This window comes from Vespula vulgaris, chromosome 16 (assembly GCF_905475345.1).
Source record: "Vespula vulgaris chromosome 16, iyVesVulg1.1, whole genome shotgun sequence".
Classification (NCBI taxonomy): domain Eukaryota; kingdom Metazoa; phylum Arthropoda; class Insecta; order Hymenoptera; family Vespidae; genus Vespula; species Vespula vulgaris.
Window position 1 is genome coordinate 1907501 of NC_066601.1, and position 22954 is coordinate 1930454.

General features: G+C 34.2%; 1 protein-coding gene across 6 annotated transcripts in view; it reads left to right on the top strand.

The window, feature by feature from the left end:
* Window positions 1–22954, top strand: part of LOC127069667 (caveolin-3-like) — a 227283-nt gene that overhangs the window by 83105 nt on the left and 121224 nt on the right. For 5 of the 6 annotated variants that reach the window (XR_007783658.1, XR_007783659.1, XM_051006921.1 and 2 more), the window contains one exon: window positions 21426–21550. The gene's annotated coding sequence lies outside the window, so the exon portion shown is untranslated. The remainder of the gene's footprint in view (window positions 1–21425; window positions 21551–22954) is intronic. The other variant, XM_051006923.1, reaches the window with a different exon arrangement.

Sequence of the window (22954 nt, forward strand, 5' to 3'; positions counted from 1 at the left end):
TTTCTTTTTTTTTCTATAAAATACCACATTTATATTGTCAAGTAAGTAGCTGACATTGATTTACGTAGGCATTACGAGAACGTAAATGATTTTAATTCAATAATGATATACGCGTCGTTACGTATGTTACGTACATTTTTACGATGGAATGTATACCATAAAAAGGGAAAAAAGGAAAGAAGGAAAGAAGAAGAAGAATAAAAAGAGAAAGAGAGAGAGAGAGAGAGGAAGAGAGGAAGAAAAAGGAAAAAAGAAAAAAAATAGTAATTCGAGGTTAAATTCAAGCGGAAAGTCTATCGTTGCAAGATTTGTTCGAGGGTAACATGTTCCGTGCGCGTTCGAGTGAGCGCTAATCGGTGTTAAGTAAGTGTAACATAAATGATCCGGTATATTTCGCAAATGTTTACACATGATTTTAAAACGACGGTTCTTAAAACGGACGATGAAAAAAAGAAAAAGAGAGAGAGAAAGAGAAAGAGCTCTAAACGCAATACCATGCTTGTGTAATAATTACATATGTATGTACGTACGTACGTACACACACGCATATATATATACATATATATATATATATACATATATATATATATATACATATATATATATATATACATGCATAATTCCAAGTGAACAGCGACCAAGACTTTTTATCGCATAGTAAAGGCTTACGTGATCGATACTCACCGATCGATACGAATCAAGACAAAAAAACAAACGTTGCTCTCGCAAACACCGTTTCGTGTTTATCCGTGCATACGTTACGTGTAATATGCATACGTGTCAAAATATATTCATTGACAGTTACGATAAGGAGATTGCGGCATACAAGATATATCAAAGATTTCATCTCTGGATCAACAGGGAATCTCTACGTGTAATATTACCGATATCATTCGAAAAAAAAAAAAAGAGAGAAAAAGAAACGTATAAGAACATTTCCCTCACAAATATAATTAATAGGATTAACTTCGTACGTGATCGAATCGAGTTTTTATTTAGGAGCGATCCAAAATAAAAAAGGAAATCTGGAAGTATCGTTTTTTACGAATTTCGTATTAACGAAAACGATCGAAAAGGAGACACGTTGTACGTTAGTAGATATTACGATATTATCAAACTAGTTGAAAAACATAATACTCGGTTAATGTAGAAAATATTGAGCCTTTTAACGTAGTAAGAGAAACAAACGTACTTTTATCACATATTTCCGTCGTGTATACGTCGTAACTACGAGAAGGGTGGCAAACAAAGGCAGAAACGAAAAAGAAAAAAAGGGGACGATTTTAATGGATAAAAGGGAGAGAGAGAACAAGAGAGAGAGAGAGAGAGAGAATGAATACAACGGAGAAACGCGATGAGCGTGTTTTGCTCTTCTGTTATTCTCTTTTTTTCCCTCTCTCTCTCTCTCTCTCTCTCTCTCTCTTTCTTTCTTTCTTTCTCTTTCCGATTCTTTGATCTCATCACACGTATGATTATAACAAAATGAAGAGTGTCCTTTCGAAGGACATTCGAAGTAACAACACATAATATAACAACGCATACGAAACGGCGGCCATTCGTGTAAGGGACCTTGGTGAGTTTTAGGATCTATAGCAAGATCATTCTCGATCAAGTTTTCGTGTGAAACACATACGTACGTACGTAGATACGTGTCTCTTGTGATCGTAGTGAATCGGTGGTATCGTGTGCGAGTCTCGTAACATCTTTCTTCGCTGGTATTCCGATCCTGTGAGACTCTTTCTGTGTATTTGTGTGCATGCGTGCGTGCGTGTGTGTGTGTGTGTGTGTGTGTGTGTGTGTGTGAAAGAAAGAGAAAGAGAAAGAGGGTATTTATAAATATACTGCAGCGCGCGTGTCCTGTCGGACCTTCGCCTCCGGAGAAGAAAAACGCTGGAGAACACGAGCCCGGCTACTCGGATACTCCGAGCTCGTATTAAAGATCGTTTCACGAGTATTTTCAATATTTTATTTAGTCTTGAGACGATATTAAAGGATCATACTAACTTATTATCCCGAAATTTTACTCGATAAAATTCTTTTTGTCGACAATGATCAGGATTTGTTATTCGTAAACAGTAGATTAATACGATGGGATTATATACGTAATCGATGTAATGGTAAGATTTATAAGACCTTAATTTTTACTTTGGAAAATCTGGAAGGTCCTTTGAAGCTCGAGATTGTTCAGTATTAATGATCGTAACGATTTATTATCTCGAAATTTGGCGATAAAATTCTTTATGCTTTTCTTAATATGGTATGTTAATATGGAGGGATTATATATGTATGTTATTGACGTAATGGTAATTTACAAGACTTTTATTCTTATTTTTAACAGTCTGAAACTTGAGATTGTTCGGTATTAAATATCTCTTACTGACTTATAATCTCGAAAGATTCGTTTTATCAATGACAATTAAGATTCGTTATTATTGAATAAAGTGTTGTAATTATTTTATAAAACGTTAGTACGACATTATTAATTAATTTTAAAAATCGAAAGCCGCTACTTTTTGAGGAATATTACTCTTATGTTATAAAAAAAAAAAACTTAATTTCTCCTTACTGATATACCTTTTCTTTTTATATTAATCACATTAATTAAAACTGGCTAATGTCCGAAAAAAAAAAAAAAAAAAAAAATTATGAAGAAAAAAAAGAAGAAAACAAAATAGAAAAAAAATTGTCGTCGTTTAATTTTATTCTTTAACTCGTCGATCATTTGCGATATGGAAATAGTGTAAAGTAGAAATGATAAGTTTTGTAGCACCCGAGGGAACGAACAGAAACGATGAGTAGCGTGCATGGATCCAGACTTAGTTTCGTCTCACACATGCAAGGTCATCCGGCCAGCGCACCAATGCTACTAACCTCAACCTCTGACTCGTGTTTCCTTTCATGAGTCCACGCTTTGATCCACGTTATATGCGTTTATAGACGTACGTAACACGTTTTGTTTGAAGAAATTTGTCGAGATAAGAGAAATCTAAGTGTTAAATGATAATCGTTATTGAAAAATCAACGAGATTAATTAAAAGACAAGGTAAACGTTCTTTCTTTATTCTTTCTTTTCTTTTTACGTTTTCTTTTCTTTTTTACTTCTTTCTATTTTTTTTTCTTTTTTATTACATTTCTTTCTGTTTATTGCTCGTCGCGTTTCCTCTTTCTCTGTTTTTCTCGCTTTCTCTTTCTCTCTCTTCATAACGATACAACGATCCCGTTAATCTACGATGATAGATATTGTTGATAAGACAAAATTGTTGATAATATAAAATAATCATGTAAGAAGAAGTTTATTTATTGAACTTTGATGCCGATTTATCTCTGAAACGTTCAGAAATATCAGTCGATTCTGACCGCGCGAATCTGCGTCGAGAGTTCGTTCGCGGCGCATATTTACAAGGTCACCCGGTCACCGATCCGATGCTACTAACCTCGACGTGCATCCCCCTTCTTCTTGCACTCTCCCTCTTCTTCATCTTCTTCATCTTCTTCTTCTTCTTCTTCTTCTTCTTCTTCTTCTTCTTCTTCTTCGTCTCCTTCTTCTTCATCTTCTTCTTCGTCGCTGCAGCATCTCTTTCTTCTCACTTTCCTTATTCGATACTTATTTCCCGAAGCTATTCTCTATCTTCTTTGAAGGTAATACCTGCGAACGAACTTCTCCTGTTGAAACCACTTATGGGTAATCACGGGAGAGCATAATGTTGGGAAAGATAACACATAGACGATTATGCAACTAGATCGCTACTTCGTACTGGTGAAGTATAAAATTGTGTATTCTATTAAAGTTAATGTAATTAAAAAGTTATTTTATGGACGGAGGATGAAAATGGAATTAAAAAGGAAAAAAGGGAAAGGAATTATTAGTTTTTTTTCTTTAATCTACGACATAGTCAACTTTACTCCATAAAAATTTCTATACATATATATTTTATAGGTATTAATTTTATCTCTTTCTCTCTCTCTCTCTCTCTTTCTCTCTCTCTCTTTCTCTCTCTCTCTTTATCTATCTATCTATCTGTCTATCTATCTATCTATTTCTCTCTCTTGTTCTTTCTCGAATATTTTCATATACAGAGGCCGATCATAAATTAAAGGCTAGTTGAATGTCTCCATTGTTAGGAGCAATACAAAAACACCCGACTTCCTGTTAAACCGGAAATTCAATGATTTTTACTCTTTCTTATATCCTGTAGTTTTTTTTTTTTTTAATTAATTAAATATTCTAATAGATCATTTACAAAAAAAAAAATGATTAAAACAATATATATATATATATAGCTTTGAAAATTGATACGATAAAATATATACGTTACAAATTTTATCTATGTATAATATATACCTACCATATTTATATATCCATTAAAACATATAACCCAGTATGAATTTTAACGTGTTCCTTCAAATTACTATTAGATAGGAAGGGCTCTTAAAAATTTCGTAGACGGTCTAAAGGAGAATAATAATGAGAGAAAGAGAGAGAGAAATAGTGTGGAGAGACAAGGACTGTGGCTCTCTTCGACCTAGACGCAAACGCAAGGTCACGCGGGCAGTGCACCAATCGCATCGAAAAGGCCAACCTTCTCCTCTCTGTTCAAAGGCAACCCCCTCCATTTCGTCCGACCGACACCCTTCGGCCTCGTTCCTTCTCCTACTCTTTTACCTCCCCTCTATACCCCTCTATATCCCGCTATACCCTAGCAGTATCATCGTTGTTCCACTCCTACTTCCCGTTTTTTACTTTCTCGCTCGTATGTAAGACGCGTTAAGTTGCGATAGCCTGGTAAAGAGGAGAAAGAGGTTTCGCGAGCCCTCTGCGCCGGGAATGCGGCCGATTATGCAACTAGTTGCGCTGCTAGCTTCTTCTTGTGTCATAGGAACACACTCACATCTCTGTAAGACGTAGGACATACATACGTACGTATTTACGTCTGAACGTATCTACGTATGTATGAATGTATGTATGAATGTATCTGTTTTACCCTGGCCCTGTCTCTCCTTTACCCTACCCCCTTTATACCCTTGTCTACTTCGTCTCGCTTCGTTGCTTCTTCTTCCTTCGTACCCGTTCCCAACGGGTCGCGTCGCGTCGCAAACGTTGAAATTTCTTTCGTACCTTTGTCCAAACTCGCAGTCATTCGGAATCCTATTTGTTTATTTATTTTGAGTTTTTATTGAACGAGTATAGGTCTGATATTAATATGTATATATGTGTGTGTGTGTAATTGAAATATTAATATATTTTATTTTTAATATTAATATATATGTGTATTTAATTATATGTGAAATATTATAATTATTATATATTTACAATATGTAGTAATTATTAGTATTATAATTACTGTATAATTATAATAATTACTGTATTTTAAATATTGATATATGTATGTATGTATGTTTAATTATATGTGGATTTGTAAAGAGGAATTAAAACGAATACGTTGCTAAGATTTATTCTGTACAATAATAAATTGATTATTGACGATTTTAAAATGACTCTTTGAACATTTGTTGTGAAATATTGGAAATATAGTCGACGTTTGAACATTTAGATAAAATAGGGTAAATAAATCTCCGACTTGTTATATTGATATGTAGCATTTTTTTCTTTTAATTAAAAAATGAAAAAAGTCTTAATGCTGATGCAAAGTTTTTTAGAAAATTAATAATAAAACAATAATCATACCGATTTGATTCGAACAATTCAATTATATATTATAGAGAATAAAAAATAAGAAACAAACGTGATATCATTTCGATATATTTTTTAAAACTTGTTTGCCTTGTAACGTATTCACTAATTATCCAATCAATTGAGCATAATTGTCATACTATGGAATATTATTCATCGGCATATATTTTTTTATCGGACATTACATTTTCTGATGACGCATATTATGATTGGAAATACGTAAACGTGAACATAATATCTCTCACGAGTCAGAATTTTATTCGCAAAAAATCTTCGTGCCCGCCTGTCGAGTCACATTTGATATCTTCTAATTATCAATTTTTTTTCTTTCTCTCTTTTTTTCTCACACACACACATACACATACGCTGATCAATCTCGATACTTCTTATTTAATTTAATCGCTTATTCAATTTTTTCCACGACGATTAATGTAATTTGAATTAATGTAATAATGTAACTAAACTTTAAATTTTCTTTTAATTTTTTTTTTCTTTTGTGAAATACAAAACTTTCATAAAAGTTGTATGCCATATTGGAATCAGTATTGACATAACATCGTAGCAACTATTTCGCTTAGGAAACTATTCGTAGATTCCTAGTTTGGGAAAACTATGAGAGCTATGATCGATCCGTTTGAATTATGTTCAAAATTGTTACGATCGAATAAGTTGAGTCGCTGATATATAGTTTCGATATTTTCGTAATAGATATTAATTATAACTCGTAGTTCGTATGCCTTTGGGCTCCAATGAAATGTAAAAGTATACGTGACTGTGGTTAGAGTACAAAGATATAACATTGAATGTAATATCAACGAGAAGTTTTGCAAGAAGACGGATCGTTGCATCAGATTTGATTAATCGATCGGAACAGCTATAATGATGTTTATAGAAAAAATATTCATTTGGTTTTAATCGATGTTTTTATTTTTTAAAAAGTAAGAAAAAGATGAGCGATAACGACGTACTATTCTGATATTAGAAAAAAATTTTTCTATTTTTTTCTTTATTTTTTTTTTCTTTTTTCTTGTATATGTCTTGCATCAGCCCTTGGATCATATTTTATAAAAACTGAGGATATAACGATGGAATTCGTAATATCATTAAAAGTATGTCAACTATTTATTTTAATAGAATTTTTCATTTTTTTGACCACTTATATTTCATCGATTCTTTTATTCGATTTTTCAAATAATTATTGAATATAAAAATGAATATGTTAAATAGAGAATTAAATTCTACTCTCATTCTTTTTATTACATTTCAATTCAAAATAACGATAAAAATAAAAATTAATCTAACGCTAATACAAAAATTTAAAGAAAAAGAAAAAAAAAATTACAAAAAATCTTTTCAATTTTCACATCTTCTTTGCCACAGAAAAACGACGTCTCGATTTCAAGTATTCTATCGCAAAATCTATTTTTAAAAATTGACACGTAACAGTATGATTACCAGTGTGTGATGTTATGTCACTGAAAAAAAAAAGAAGAAGAAATAAAAGGAAAAAGAAAAAAAGAAGGAAACGTCATTTTCAATTCATCGGTATTGAAAGTTGCTATAATTATTTTACGAATGCAATTTGAAAATCTACGAACTAATTATTAAAATGTCGTAGTCATAATTAAACGTTTGAAATTCGTTTAATTTCTTAGAAGTATTTTTACGCGTTAGTAAATCACCGATTCGTCGAACGACTAATTCGTAAGAAAACGATGCTGAAAACATTACTGGCTGGAGATAGATGACACCTATGAAATTATAGATTCGCGTTAGATCGTATGATTCACACACGGAGAGCTCGATGACGGCGTTAGCCTAGGTTACAACTACGTCCGTTTCTCGTAGTTTCCCATGAGTACAGACTACGAGTGACACGAAAGCGTACAGACTGATTACATCACTGTAGTATATTTTCGAACTCATGGGGAATATACGTTATAGATCTCAATTAATAATTACCAAATCAATAAAAAAAAAAGTAATAGTTTGTAGATCTCTTTTTTTCTTTATTAGTCAATAAATTGGCCGACGAAATAAGTAATGTCGGAATTTTAAAAAATATATCCAAACGAATGAAATTATTATTCAATAAAGTATTCTGATCTTGTTTAATATTAACATTAACAACTATAACTTTTATTAAACAAAAAGGTAACATATTAATTAATGCATGAATCGATTAATACCTCAGACAAATTTTTGTCAAGGAATCTAACAAATTGTAGTAACTCGAGTTACCAGAGTATCCGAAAGAGTTTCAAGGTCATCGGATATATTTCTTTCAATACAATAACGTCTCTTTATCAACGATAAAGAACGGTAAACAGGACACTCACCGTATTATTATCATCGTCGTTGTCGTCGTCGTCGTAAAAGGAAAACTCGAGAATCTTTCTGGTATAAAATATTTTTTCTTCTCGAATATTCGAGTTCGAGTTTTTGTCTTCTGTTAATTTTTTTTTCTTTTCTTTTTTTTTCATTCTCCGTTGCCTTCCCCGTTCCCACTCCATCCCTTAAAGCACCTTAAGATCGTGCGCGGGTGCGTGCTTTTTCATCTTGCGTATCTTCGTCAAAAAACGATCGTTTCACGATGAATACGCGCGTATTTGCGCGCACGTACGCGGGCGTATGCTTGCACAGGTGTAGGAGGCCGTGTACCATCACGCTTTTAAGGTCGATGACCTTAACGTGCGATCGTGAGCGCAAGCGCGAGCGCGCCAAGTCTGCACTTTACGATCGTTTAACGTTCTTACGAAAACAAGGTCGTTAATCTGTCATGTTCACGTTCGCAGAAATATACTCGAATGCAGCTTGTGCCACGATAATGTTATAGTCAGTTTTTCCAAACGACAGAACATTGTCCATCGAAAGATCGATGTACTTGAAATATTTTCGTTTCGTTTCCATTCGAAAGATTCCAACGTTAAAGTTAAATCGTTCTTAAGAAGGTTTAATGATATTTAGTGAATATCGTATGGGAAATGTATGGTATTACGATTGACATTATAATGTGTAATAGTTTTATACGGTATTATATATATTTTATTAGATTATATTATTACCGAGATACAAAACCGAGTGAAACTATTTTAATTGGATATGTAGAGAGAGAAAGAAAGAGAGAGAGAGAGTTTAATTTTATTTTTATGTAATGTAATATATTATGTAATAAAATAACAATTTATATATGTAATTTAATATAATATAAATACATGGTAAAATGAAAATTTATACTTATATATATATATATATATATATATATATATATATATACATAACTATATAAATGTGATATACCTATCTGATATATTCGTATTCACTTAATAGAATTATATATATATATATATATATATATATATATATATATATATATATATATACACAGAAAATTAGAATGCAATAATAATCATAGATATCATCGACGATACTTGCATAGTTGGTTGTAAACGAAGGAACATTTTTCAGTATCGATACTATCGATAATAAAAAAAAAAAGAAAAAGAACCTAATCGCACTAGCCGATATAGTAACAATCATTTATAAACATTAATACACATATACCCACATATTCTAGATCACGTAGTTACATAGCTCAAAAAAAGGACAAATAAATAAATAAATAATCAATCAAAAAAAAAAAAGATTGCAATATTTCTGCGACTCATTGTACGTACGAGAACGTGCGCGTACCACAAACGTACAAACACACGTACACAGAGAAAAAGAGAAAGAAAGAAAGAGAGAGAGAGAGAGAGAGAGAGAGACACGCGTGCACGCGCATCAAACATACACGCATACACTCACAAACAAAGAGGGGTTGGGCGAGACGAGTCGAAAACAACCGTTGACTCTTACGCAACTTGTTGAGAAAGAAAGAGAGAAAGAGAGAGAGAGACAGTGAGACAGACAGACAGAGACAGACAAAGACAGATAGAGACAGAGACAGAGACAGAAAGAGACAGAGAGAGAAAGAGACAGAGAACGAAAGAGAGAGAAGAAGTGCGTGTGCGCGCGAACGCATGCACTCTCTCGAATGCACTCGTATTCGTACGCAATGGGGCAACGTAAAACGGCGCGCCGGAGGGGTGGGTGCTGGAATATCTCCCCTCTTTTCCCTTCTACACATCGACCGTCCTGCTGCTCGCTCCACGATTCCTGGAATGCTCTTTGTGTTGCAGGCCTTTGCTTCCCCTCTGTTCCTTCCTGCCCCTCCAAAACGGCGTCGGCGTCGGCGTCACCGGTATCCTCTTTCTCGTCCTCCCCGTTCTCCTCGTCCTCGTCATCATCCTTCTCCTCCTCATCCTCTTCATCCTTCTCATCCTCCTCCTCATTCTCAGAGTCCGGCGACCTTGATAGCGACGAGAACTCGTCGTCGCGAGCGCCACGAGCCACCTCGAGGACCTGTGCATGCCCAGGTACCTTTGTAATCCTATTCGAAAGATCATATCCACCCACGCGACGACACTTCTCCTTCTCTCTCTTTTCTCCCTTCCCCTCTTTTTCTATCTCTCTTTTTCTCCTTGCCCCTCTTTCTTTTCCTCTTTCTCTTTCTCTTTTCTCCTTTCCTTTTCTCTCCTTCTTCTACTCCTCCTCCTCCGTTTACTCTACTACCTTCTCTTTTCTTTCCTTTTTTTTTTTTTGAATAAGCAAATTTTAGTAACTTCCTTTTTTCGTTTCATTTTTCTATTTACGAAGAATTTACATGTAAGTTTGTTTCTTCGGATAAGGTTTTTTTTTCGGTAGGGGTTTTTTTTTTTTTTTTTGAAAGATTTTCAGACGTCCGAGATTGCTGTAGGCTAAGTTATTGGTATTATGTTGTTGATTGAGTTGATGAGATTTGAAATAATATGAGAATAATATTTTTAATCGTATTATCAATGTTCTCGCTTGTTGTATATATGTGTTATAATTCTTAAAGAAAAATTATCAACATGTTATTGCGAATGAAAAGGGGAAGAAGGGATAAACTTTTCCGATCGTAAGCGACCGTCATGCATTTTCATAATTAAATTCATGAAAAATTCGCGGAAACAGACCAGACAAATGCACGCACGCACGCACGTACGCACGCACAATCATCATCGGCGTATTGGAAAAAAGAGGGAAAAAGATTAAAAAAAAAAAAAGTAAAAACTCGATCGGTACGGATATCGAAGAAAAAACATCCCCCTAAAAACGAAATCGTTCCCTTTCGAAATGATCTGAAATGGGAAAGTGAGGGAAAGGAGATACGAGGATTGCGCCTTTCTCTCTCTCTCTCTCTCTCTTTTCTTCTCATCGATACGAAACCTTTCAAAGAGAAAAAAAAAGAAAAAAAAAGAAGAGAAAGAGAGAGAGAGAGAGAGAGAGAAAGAAAAGAAGAGTCGATGATCTTTTCACGGCGAGAATGAAGAATTAGGAAAGTATAGGTCTCTCGTCGAACCGAAGAGAGTAGACGGGTTCTCTCGATCGGCGTCACTCGACGCAATCGGTTCTATTGGCAACGAAGTACGCATACACGTATAAACGTACGTACAAACGTACGCACGAACGTACGTATGCGTATGTATGCATGTGAAACGGCGGTGGCGGTGGTGGTGGTGGCGGTAGTGGTGGTGGCGATAGTGGTGGTGGTGGCGGTGGTGGTGGTGGTGGTGGTGGTGGCGGCGGCAATGGCAACGGCGGCGGCGGCGGCGGCGGCGGCGGCAGCGGTGGCGGTGGCGGTGGCGGCGGCGGCGGCGGCGGCGGCGGACGCCCTTGAGCGACGGGCAATGCACCGCACGAGGTTCAAGGCAGAGCGGCGGCGTGCCGGTGCCTTCGTCGCGCCGCTGCCTTTCCCCTACTACTTCTCATCTCTTCGGCTCGCCATCGGGTATTCCCCCCACCCCGCGGCGACACCACGCGACTCGTTCCCCCACCACGTCCGTCACCACCACTGTGCTTCACTCTCTGCGCTCCTCTTCTACTACTACTCCGATACTCTCTCGCTCTCTCTCGACGAGAGCGCTTCGCGGCTCCTAACAATCCCTCGATTTCTTTTTTTTTTCTTTTCTTTTCTTTTCTTTTCTTTTTTTTTTCTCTTTTTCCTCCTCCTCTTTCTCTCATTCTCTTTTCCTTTTCTCCTCCCGTTACTTTTCTCACCCTCGACGACTTAACCTTCTTTTTTTCTTTTTTTTTCTCTTCTTTTATTTCTTTTCCTCTCTTTTTGTTTCAACGAGTACTATTTTTATTTTTATCCCACCCTCGGTCTATCGTTTCTACTTCCTTCCTTTCTTCGTTCCTTCTTTCCTCTTCCTTCCTTTTTTCCTTTTCTTTTTACCTCCCTTATCATTTCCACGTTACTTCGGTAATTTCAAGTTTTTATATAATAGCATCGAACGATGCTTGTAATTTTCTTTTCGTCAATTTCTTTTTTTTTAATTTTATATTTCTATTCTCCCGACCTTGTCGTCATGTTATAGTTATCGTTTCCTTGTAATTTCTTTTCGATTGTATTATTTCGAGATGTTACTTTTATTATTTGGCGATGTTTAATATTCTAGATAATATAAGAACACACGTGCGAGTTACGAAAAACTTGTGTAAGCCTTGGTAATAATTATAAAAATGAATTCCAAATAATTTCGGCGAACTATTGAATCGAACTAATGAAAAAGTTCAATTTATATTTACACTTGCGTCGCTATATATAATAATTTATTATATATAAAATAATCGTATAAGTTAATAAAACATGATAATTATGAATATTCGATAGACTATATCGAGCACGGTGTTCACTGGTGCGCGAGAAATTTTACTCTCTCAGGTGTTCCACGCGTATAAGGAGGCACAACGTACGGATGCGACTTTAATAGATTCTATTAAGTTTTACATGCACGTAATTGCGCACGGGGAGGAAATATTCAATAGCAATGTGCCTTGTTGCACGAGGATAAGAAAAGGGAGAAGACGGAAGGAAAAGGAAAAAAGAAAAAAAGAAGGGAGAAAAAATGAACAAGAAAGAAAAAAAAGAGAAAGAGAGAGAGAGAGAGAGAGAGAGAGAGAAAGAAAAAAGTAGGAGTTTCGCTTTCCCACGATTGACTTGCCGCGCATTTAGCCATTGTTACGGTTCGCGTGAGACGATTTAGCTTGCCAAGTATTTTCAGTTAAACTTATTATTCTTTTTAACGAGTTAACGGCCATCATCCTACTTCTCGAATTAGGATAGTCGATCTATTATTGAAAAGTAGCCGATCTTATCGATCTTTCTTTAGTATCACGATTTTATTTTTCTAATTGGATGAAAGAAAAAAGAAAAAGAAAAAGAAATATAGGGACGTCGCGTCGTCGGCAAAAATAAAAACTTTAACTTACATGTTTCGGATTCGTCGAGTTGTCGTCTCGTAGTAATGTAATGGGGAGAGGGGTGGGATGGAGGAGGGAGAATGCAAGCTTCCCTTTCTACGTGAACTACACCACAACACCACGTTTCCCATGTAATCCTAGCTGAAAATAGAACACACGGCTGTCGCATGGAACTCACAAATTCGGCTTTTCCGTGGATCGTCACGATGCAAACGGTGACAAACGTTTGTCATCGTTGAAATGATTATTATTATTATTTTTGTTTAACGTTTTGTTTAAACGTTATTCTCGTTTAAAATATTTAGAATATTTCTTATTAAACGATATATTATGAATTGATCTTTCTAATGTTTCTTATCGATAATTATGATTATACGATGGAAAGAAAAAAAAGTTCTGTCTATTTTTTTTTTCTTTTTTTATTTCTCTTGCGAAATAATATAAACGTGTATATAAATTTGTAACATTTCAATTTTTAGCTATTACTAGAATTATACATTCGACGATATTTTATTTTATTTATTTCACCGACATGTATTTCATTAAGGTGTACATATATATATATATATATTTAATAAATATATATTTCTCAAAAAAAAGAAAAAAAAAGAAGGAGAAGAGAAAAAAAGGAAAAGAAAGAATTAATCATACGTTATGTAACAAAATGAAGACGTAAAATTTCGAGGAAGAAACATGCGACGAGATTACAGGTGATAAACCTTTCATATAATAAAAAAAAAAAAAAAAAAAAGAGAGAGAAAAAAGAAACTGTCGGAACCATACATTTTGACTGCTTGATAAATTTAGTCATAACATACAGAAAAGAAAAAAGGAAAATAAATAAAACAAATCGCATCTGGATACGATTCTCAGATTAAAAATTATTATCGCTCTAGTACCACTTAGTTAAGCGTTGCGAAAGCGACCGTTTGGTGTGCGAAATAGTGACGATTAAAAAAAAAAAAAAGAAAAAAGAAACCAAGGAACAAGAAAATCAAAAAAAGAAGAACGAAAAAGAAAATAAACAAATAAGATTGATTCACGAAGGATGTTCTTGGATACGTTGGTCCGTCTAATGATCCGCGTGGCCGAGAATTCGTCATTGAAATTTCTGGAAGGCCGGGCTACGAGGCGCTTCCAGGGAGAAAGAAAGAAAGAAAGAAAGAAAGAGAGAAAGAGAGAGAGAGAGAGAGAGAGAAGAGGAGGAGTGGGAGAGAAAGAGAGAAAGAGAGAGAAAGAGAAAGAGAGAGAAAGAAAGAAAGAGAAAGAGGGAGAGGCACGTTGGCCCGGACCGTCTGGTCTATGACTCAGGAATGACCCTCGTTGAACCAAGAGCAGTGCGTCCCAAACGCATCGTACGAGGACAACCGTGTGCCGGACGAAAGAGAAATTCACGATGCGTTTTTAGCCAGCGGCCTAAACCGAAAATATCGCCCGTCGTCGAGTCGCCTCCACGAAATCGTCTCGCTCGGATGCTGGATGCATCTTTTAAAAGCATGCTTTGTCCTTGTTATAAATCGTTTTTCAGATTATCTTTGTATAAGTACATATACGAGTAAGTATGTACATATATGTATATATATATATTAAATTTACCTATATATATGCGTGTGTTATACGTATGTAGATAGAGACGTATCATCGTTATTTATGTTTTCTTAGAGACCAAAATGAATTTCATGCGTTGAGAAGACGTATAAGAGTAAATAATTAGATCGATCGAAACGCGCCGAGAGAAAGATTGACGTTTATAGCTTTTCTATTGGTTCATTTATTGTACATACATTCGATTTTATTACTTCATTGTTGTGCAGTTCTTTTTTAATTTCCTTTCTTTTCTTTTATCTCTTTTTTTTTCTATTTAATTTCCCGTGGTTCCAAGAGTTCTTTAAATTTATGTTATCGGACTTGTAATGAAATATATATATATAAACGAAATTCTTAAGAAGAGATGAGTTTTCATGAAATTTTAAACGTAAAACGAACAAGAGAAAATACTGACTTATTATTAACTAGTTGGTCAGTTATTCATTGTTGTCGATATATAGATATATATGTAATATATGTATCTACATACACCTATGTATGTATATTAAAATGTATTTTCTTGCGAATCGGTCAATGGCTGCACACTCGAAGAAACTAATAATCCGTTCTAACGTTCCTTTGGTCTTTTCTTCGAGATTTTACATTCCATAGTGTTCATACTTGTATACCTACATATCTACATACATAGATATGCATACCGTAGATATATGCATATGTATATGCATGTAAGTAAGAGAGAGCGCAAAACAGGAGTCCGTTGCCCCGTTGACTAAACTTAACTCCGTTCGCTCTTATGGCCACATCGGGCACACTCGTTTCCGGCCGTTCAGACATTTTTCCCAAAATTTCACGCAACGATCACGCTCTCGTTCGCTTCTATTTTCAAGCTTCCTGCAGGAGACAAAGTCACTCACGAGTTTTGCCATGGATCGAGCTCACCACCTTCCCCTCCATCCTCCTCCAACTCCTTTCTCCCCTCTCGTCATCTTAATTTTCTATCCTTGGATCACTTCTTCTTCTTTTATTACTTTTGTTTCATCCCCTCCACCTTTTTTTCCAAAGTATGATCATCGATGATTAATAGTTAATAATTATAATTTCTTTTTCGATCATCGTCATAGCTTCGTTCGTCAAACGAATTTTGTTTCTTTGTTTTACTTTCTTCTAACAATAATACTCGCGTTTTAATAATAATAGTAATCTTTTTTCTTTTATCGATATTGAATGTTCTAATTGTTTGATAGTTTAATAAGACTGAGAAATCTTCTTCTTTTCGTATTACGAACGAAACACATGAAACCCACGCTTCGTCGAGTTCGAGAAATATAATCATCGTTAAGTAGTAGTAATACTATGCCACTAGATATAGCAGAACTTGTAGTTTATTTTTTATTTATCGTTTTAGCTCTTGAATGAAGCTTTGAATGTGGGATTTTAATATTTTAATCCTTTATATAATGTGGTATCATTGATTAAATTTTGACGAAAAACACACCGACGCTTATAATAATTTATTTTCGCGAGGAAAAAATGTTTGTAAGGATTTTCCAAGGACATTTTCCTTTCTTTTCTTTTCTTTTTTCTTTTTTAATAATTTCAACATTATCACGCTTGATCGATATTTCAGAATTTAAAAGAAATCGATTTGAAATTCGACCTTCGTTGAAAATCACGGAGAGCTTGCGAATAAATAATTAATTTCGGATTGATTGACTATTCGTGATAAAATGGTGACAATGGTACGATTATCATACCAATTACTTATCTGTTTTCCTTGTTCGCGGTTCGTACGTGTGCATGTAATGAGAAGTAATTAAGTTAATTAGCTACCGGAAACGTTAAGCGTTTTCCTGTTTATCGAATCTACATCAATTTGCATGGGGAAGTTGGAGAACGGAAAAGGACGGGGTTGAAACGAAAGGGGAACTTTTACCACCCATTTCTCCCCTTCGCCACCCTCAATTAACTTTGCGGGGTGTGTGACCAGGTAAATACATAAATGAAACGGTATCCATACAAATTCACGGAAGAATTCATCTGTAATTCCAATCGTAATTTTCATTCTTCAATCAAAGTGTGCGCGTGGACATGGTATGTGTGATGTTGAATGAAAAAAGAAAACGAAAAAGAAGAAAAGAGAGAGAGAGACAGAGAGAGAGAGATAAAGGAAACGTCAGAGTGTGTCTAAGAGAGAAAGAGAGAGAGAGAGAGAGAGAGAGAGAAGAAAAAAGAGAAAAAGAGAAAAGAGCGTAACGCCTCCTTTCCTTCATCATCTGTTGTGTTTCCTATGTTACGTATCAACGCTCGGCAATATTTTACTCACGTCACCACAATTGCCACGATGACTTTCTCATTCTTCTCCAACTCACGCGCAATACGTGAAGTCATTCCAACGGTTTAATTACCCTTCGTGTTAATTTAATTACGAATCGTCTCACTCTCTCTCCGTCTGTCTCGTTACAAAAATGAACGTACGGCGATAGAAACAAAAAAAAAAGAAAAAAAAGAAAAAAGAATTCGTTCGAATTTCTCTTTGGTAAACGACGAGAAAGAACGAAAGTGTCAGTGGAATAAGTAGGGAGATGGGATATAAGATAAGAGTGCGAGAGAGAGAGAGAAAAGGATAGAAAAGGATTCCGTGGGCCGTGTACAGCAGCAACAGCAGATGCAAGCGAGCTTTATTGAGAGCGTCTGGCCTGGGCTGCAGTTTGGCCGTCCGTGACTACGAGACTTCGAAGGTCCCTGGAACGTTGACCATTTGGCTCTTAAAGGATTCTTTCCCCGTCAAGGTCACCTATTGAGTATCTCCACCTCTTTTTCCCGACTCCACCTGACTCTCTCTCTATCTCTTTCTCTTTCTCTCTCTCTTTTTCTCTCGTCCTTTCTTTCTCACACTTACTCTTCCTTTCTTCCTTCCTTCCTTCCTTTCTTTCTTTCTTTCTCTCTTTCTTTCTACATTCACGTCCTTCCTCCTTAGTATCCTCTCCCGTCTCGCTCCATTATCCTCGCTGTCATTAATGCGATACTTTGCTTTATTTGCATTCATCCTACGTTTCCCGATTCCAAGAAGTCGCAAGTCGCTTAAGGCGTTCGATAAATTTCCGAACGACACACCAATCTCTCTGTCTACATATGTATATCTTTCTTTCTTTCTTTTTTTTCTGTATCTTCTTTTGAAATTTCGTGTACGAGGGATCGATTAAATACGTAATTATCATAATGTTAAAGAGCACGATACGTTCTTCTTGATCTTTTAATGACATTGATATTACGATAGCTATAAAGAGTAATGGCATTAATTTCTTTATCTCGCTCTTTCTTTCTTACTCGTTTGGATCTTTCGTTTGGAATTTTGTTGTTAATGATTTAATTATATTCGTCGTATTAATTGGTCATTAGTATTAATTTAATTGGAAAAAGAAATATTGATATAGGAGTAGAAAAGAAATATATTGAAGTAATTAAGATGGATCGACTAATAATATCGAATGGATTTTGATTTCACGTAAATGTTAGAGTACATCGATGAAATACTAATAAGGATTAAACAAAAATAAAAAATAAAAATTAGGGTACATTTATATATTATATATATATATTAATCTTACTTTCAGTATTATTATAATTATTACAATTATTATCAACGACTGGAAATATTAAGCTTATTTTCATTATTATTATTATTATTATTATTATTATTATTATTATTAGACATATTAAGATAATAACTTGTATGTACTTATCATAAAAAAAAAAAAATAGAAAGAAAAGAGAAAAATAAAAGACGCGAAAAAAAGATTTATTAAAAAAAATTATAATCATACATATCTACCTACATATGTACGTACATAACAAAAAAAAAGACGCAACTACCTTGAATGCAGAACATGCGATGCAATTGCATTGGATGAACGATAATTGGAAAAAACTAATTGTAAATAAATAAAAAAACAATCTTGGTCGGTAGTGACACTCGACGGGGAAATCGACGAATAATTTCTCTTCGAATTATGCTCGAGTTTCGAGTTTGAGTAAAGGATATTCATAAATACCTGTACTCCATCTGATCAATGTATTTTTTTTTCATTTATTTATTTATCAATTTATTTGTCTTTTCCTTTTTTCTTTCCTTTTTCTTTTCTTTCTTCGAATGACCAACCGAGGCCGTACTAAGACAGTCATTAACTCTCATCGTAAGGATTCACATAGCTTGCTTATCGTAGTGATGTGATTTCTCCATACTGACTGACGTTCGTAACGTCCTCGTTCTACCGTCCTCGAATTTATTCGCTTTATCTTTACATGGCGGGCACATAAGGTAGACAAGACAAACGAGACTAACGTCGTCTACGTCGTGTTTGTTGGTTTATTCGTCCTCGAGAAGGAACAACACTCGCTCACAAAGCGATCATAATCATCATGTTGCAAACAAGGTAAAACGCCGATCATCATCGCGTTCTATGCACTCCAATTCGTCCTTCGATCTTAACAGACGACTTCGTCATCGATCGAGTCGATGATTTTTCTCTCTTTCTTTCTTTTTTTTCTCTCCTTTCTTCTCTCTCTCTTTTTTTCTTATCAAAATATTCTCACTGTTATTTATTTTTCTTTGAGTTAAATTATAAGATAGTTATGTGATTTTTATTTTACCCTGTCCGTCGTACTCGAAGATCTCGTCGTAACAAACGACGAACAAATATTTTCACGCCAATATGAGAAAGGTTATCCCGGGGGCCAGGGATATTTTCCCTCTGATAAAATGAATCCGCGTTTTTAAACCTGTTAATCGTCGTTTCGATTAAATTTATTCTCATCGTTCCTTCTTCTTTTTTTTTCTCTCACTCTCTTTTTCTTTCTCACACTAACGAGTCTAGTCGATCAGGTAGAAGGAAGCACGACGTTAAAGTTATACGTCATACGTCATTCTTTTACGTCGTTACATTATTCTAATCTACATTGCAAACATTTCTAATCTCTCAATTAATGAAATTAATTTTTCATCCTTCTTCTCTCTTCATTTAATTTTCATAATTATCATTTTATTTCTTATAACAAAATTTGTTCGTTTTTCTTTTATTTCTTATTCCTAATCTCTTATCATTTATTCAGTGATAAAACATTTTCGAAGATTTGGAATCGTATAACGTAAGGATCTTAAGAAACTTCTTTCATCCCTTTAAATCTTAAACCATTTTTTTTGTTCGTTTCTTTTTTCTTTTTCTTTTTTTACTAATATCGAGAATTTCTATTTGTGTGCTAGGAAATATCTTCGAGTTAATTAGGTTGACTTATGATTTAATGTATGACGTATTACGTATGATTTGTTTCAGATTATTTCTTTTTTTTCTTTTCTCTTTTTTTGTACGGATATGATTACTGTAGTACTACAAACGTAATATTGTGACGTATGCAAATCGTCATTGTATACTTTGACATTAGATCACCATGTCGAGTCAGGCTCGTTATTTGAGGCCAAGGTATTAATATACAGGGTGGCCCATTTTACTTAAATACCTTGAATGTCTTCATATTGCTTCTGATAATATAATGAAATATGTTTAAGGACAAATATTGTTTGCTTTTAAAGAGAGACATACAATGACGTAGATACATATCTTTTCCTGTCTTTTTTTTTTCTTTTGAAGGCCATGTTTATGAGATATCAAGATCACTTGTTTTTTCTGTTTCTTCTTTGTTTTTTTCTTTTTTTTATGACACATATGCAGTAAAGAAACTATTTCAGAGCATACGATTTTTGATTTTGTGCGAAAAAAGAATTACTTTTCGATCGAAAATTCAATAAAAAATGTGATAGCAAAATGATATATCTTTTAAGTCACAATCGTTATTAAATACTCTATAAATCATAATAAATAGAAATTTAATATAATTAAATAATAAAAAAAACATATATATAAATGAAAACATTTTTAGGGGGTAAAATAAAAGGTGAAGTTTACCTTGAACAAGCTATTAGCGTGCAAGACATAAAAGGACGCGTCATTATAGTATTCGCTGCAATTTCACAATGGATATTACAAAACTAGTATTACGAGTTTGTGATTGAACGTTTTAGAAAACGTGTTAATATGGGAAAGAATTGCATTATATATCGAACATTAACTATGATAATGTATGATAACCATGACCTAAAAAGAGGTGTTACTTTATTAACAAAAAAGAAAAAATGAAAATAATTGCAAACCCCCTATTTGTTTGTTTTATGAATTATCGCATTATGATAACGAAAATATACCGCTTAAAAAAAAAAAAAAGAACAAAAAGAAACAAACCAACGACCTTGATATCTCAAAGAATCATTTTCATGAAAAGAAAAATATATTTCCATATCATACTATATCTCCTTTTGTAGCAAACAATTCTTTTCTTTTTTTATTTCTCAATACATATTTCTCCTATCATTCAAAACAAGAAAGAGATATTCAAAATTATCGAGTTACATTGGTATACACCCTATATAAATCCAATACAACCAGGCACTAATTGTTTCTACGTATATAAACTTAAAAAATATAAAACGTAAAATCCTATCCGCTGTACTCGAAGTTTCCAATATTACGTTGAGTAAAGAATTTCGCGAAAGAAATTTTCGAGCTGTTTGACCTATCGTACAACCTATTGTTGTAAAACGATAAGAAAATTTATAACATTCCATTGTATTCGGATTCGATTCGTTCCAGTTTCTTTTCTTATTTTTTTCTTTTTTTCCTTCGTACGTACACACGTACCCCACGTACATATGTATCATCGAAGAATATACTATGTAAAGAGCCTCGAGATCGAGAGCAGATGCCACGAAGTGCTTCGGTTGTTTATATCGCATTCATATATCCAGCAGGGAAACTTGCCTCCCGCCTGATCGAGCTCGACGCGGAGTTTGCTAATCGCCGAAGGCCAAGCCGAATGCAAGTCGATGACTCCTCTCTTCCGATCTCAGCTGCCTTTCCTCGCTAACGACATGTAAGCCTTCATACTATTACACGTAGTATGCTATGTACTCGTGAATGTGTATATATATAAATATATCCATGTATGAGCTTGTACAATGCATGTGTTAGAGTACGCACATCGTTTCATCGATTCAGGTTCGCAAGCGATACTGCACACAACGTGGCTGCTATCTTTCTTTTTCTTTTCTTTTTTTTTTAATTTCTTCAAGTGAAACGAGCAGGAGAGAGAGAGAGAGAGAGAGAGAGAGAGAGAGAGAGAGAGAGAGAGAAGAAGATGAAGAGAAGGAGGAAAAGGTGGAAATAAAAAATAAATAAATAAATAAGTAAATAAAAAAGAAAGAGAGAGAGAGAGAGAGAGAAGAGGCTATTCTCCAGGGTCGAACTCGTACGAGGTCGAGCTGAGAAGAAGAAACTTTTCTCGAAGAGAAACTTAACATTTCCGAACAACGGCTCTTCTAACGCGTTAAATACCGATATCGCTTTATACCTGTGGATGACTTCATCCGGATTCACCGACTAATATCAGAGTATATCTATGTATGCACGTTACGTACGTGCATACCTATCATTATGCATTTCATGGGTCTCGTTGTATATGGTATAATACTTCGTTCCATTCTCCTAGATCTCAGAGATAATCGAAGACAACTATCGACGATTATAGAAATCTAGTATTTTAATTGTTATTTATAGTTACGAAGGTCGATGATACTTGTCTCGATATCGTTAAGTATGGATCGGTTTTTGGATATCGATTCGATATTTAATTGACAGTTGTTTTCTTTTTTTGTTCTTTTTTTTCTTGATAGTTATCGTCTTTTATACGTGTGCATAATCGTTTGTTATAATATGTAAGCAGATATGTATATATGTTAAATATTATTGTAGTATAATATAGATTATTTGAGTATATTACAACATATATAGTATACTAGTTTTTTCTATATATTTGCATTTTCGTTAAGTATTATGTATATTTATTATATTATATGTTATATACGTGTTATCATAGTATATATTTTTTTTTATCCTTACATTCGCCTATAAATATTATATATAACAGTACGTAACGGTGTAGTTGTGAAATCGAACAAATTATAATTAATTTTTATGACCATTTATATATTTTATAAATTATCAATGAATCAAGAACGAATCGATTCTATTATAATATAAACAACAAACGAATAACTTGGAATAAAACTTTATTTCGTTAAGTTAGTCGATGAGATAATGTCTATTATTTAATTAACTCGATCGTTCATGAAATTAATATAACATAATTTTTATTTTACTCTCATTGATTTAAAATTCACGCTTTTGCTTTGCCACAAATTTTTTTTTGTGGGGTCAATTCTTTTTTGCTATTTCCTTTTTTTTTTTTTTTTTATTTTTTAAAGAAAGAAATAACTCG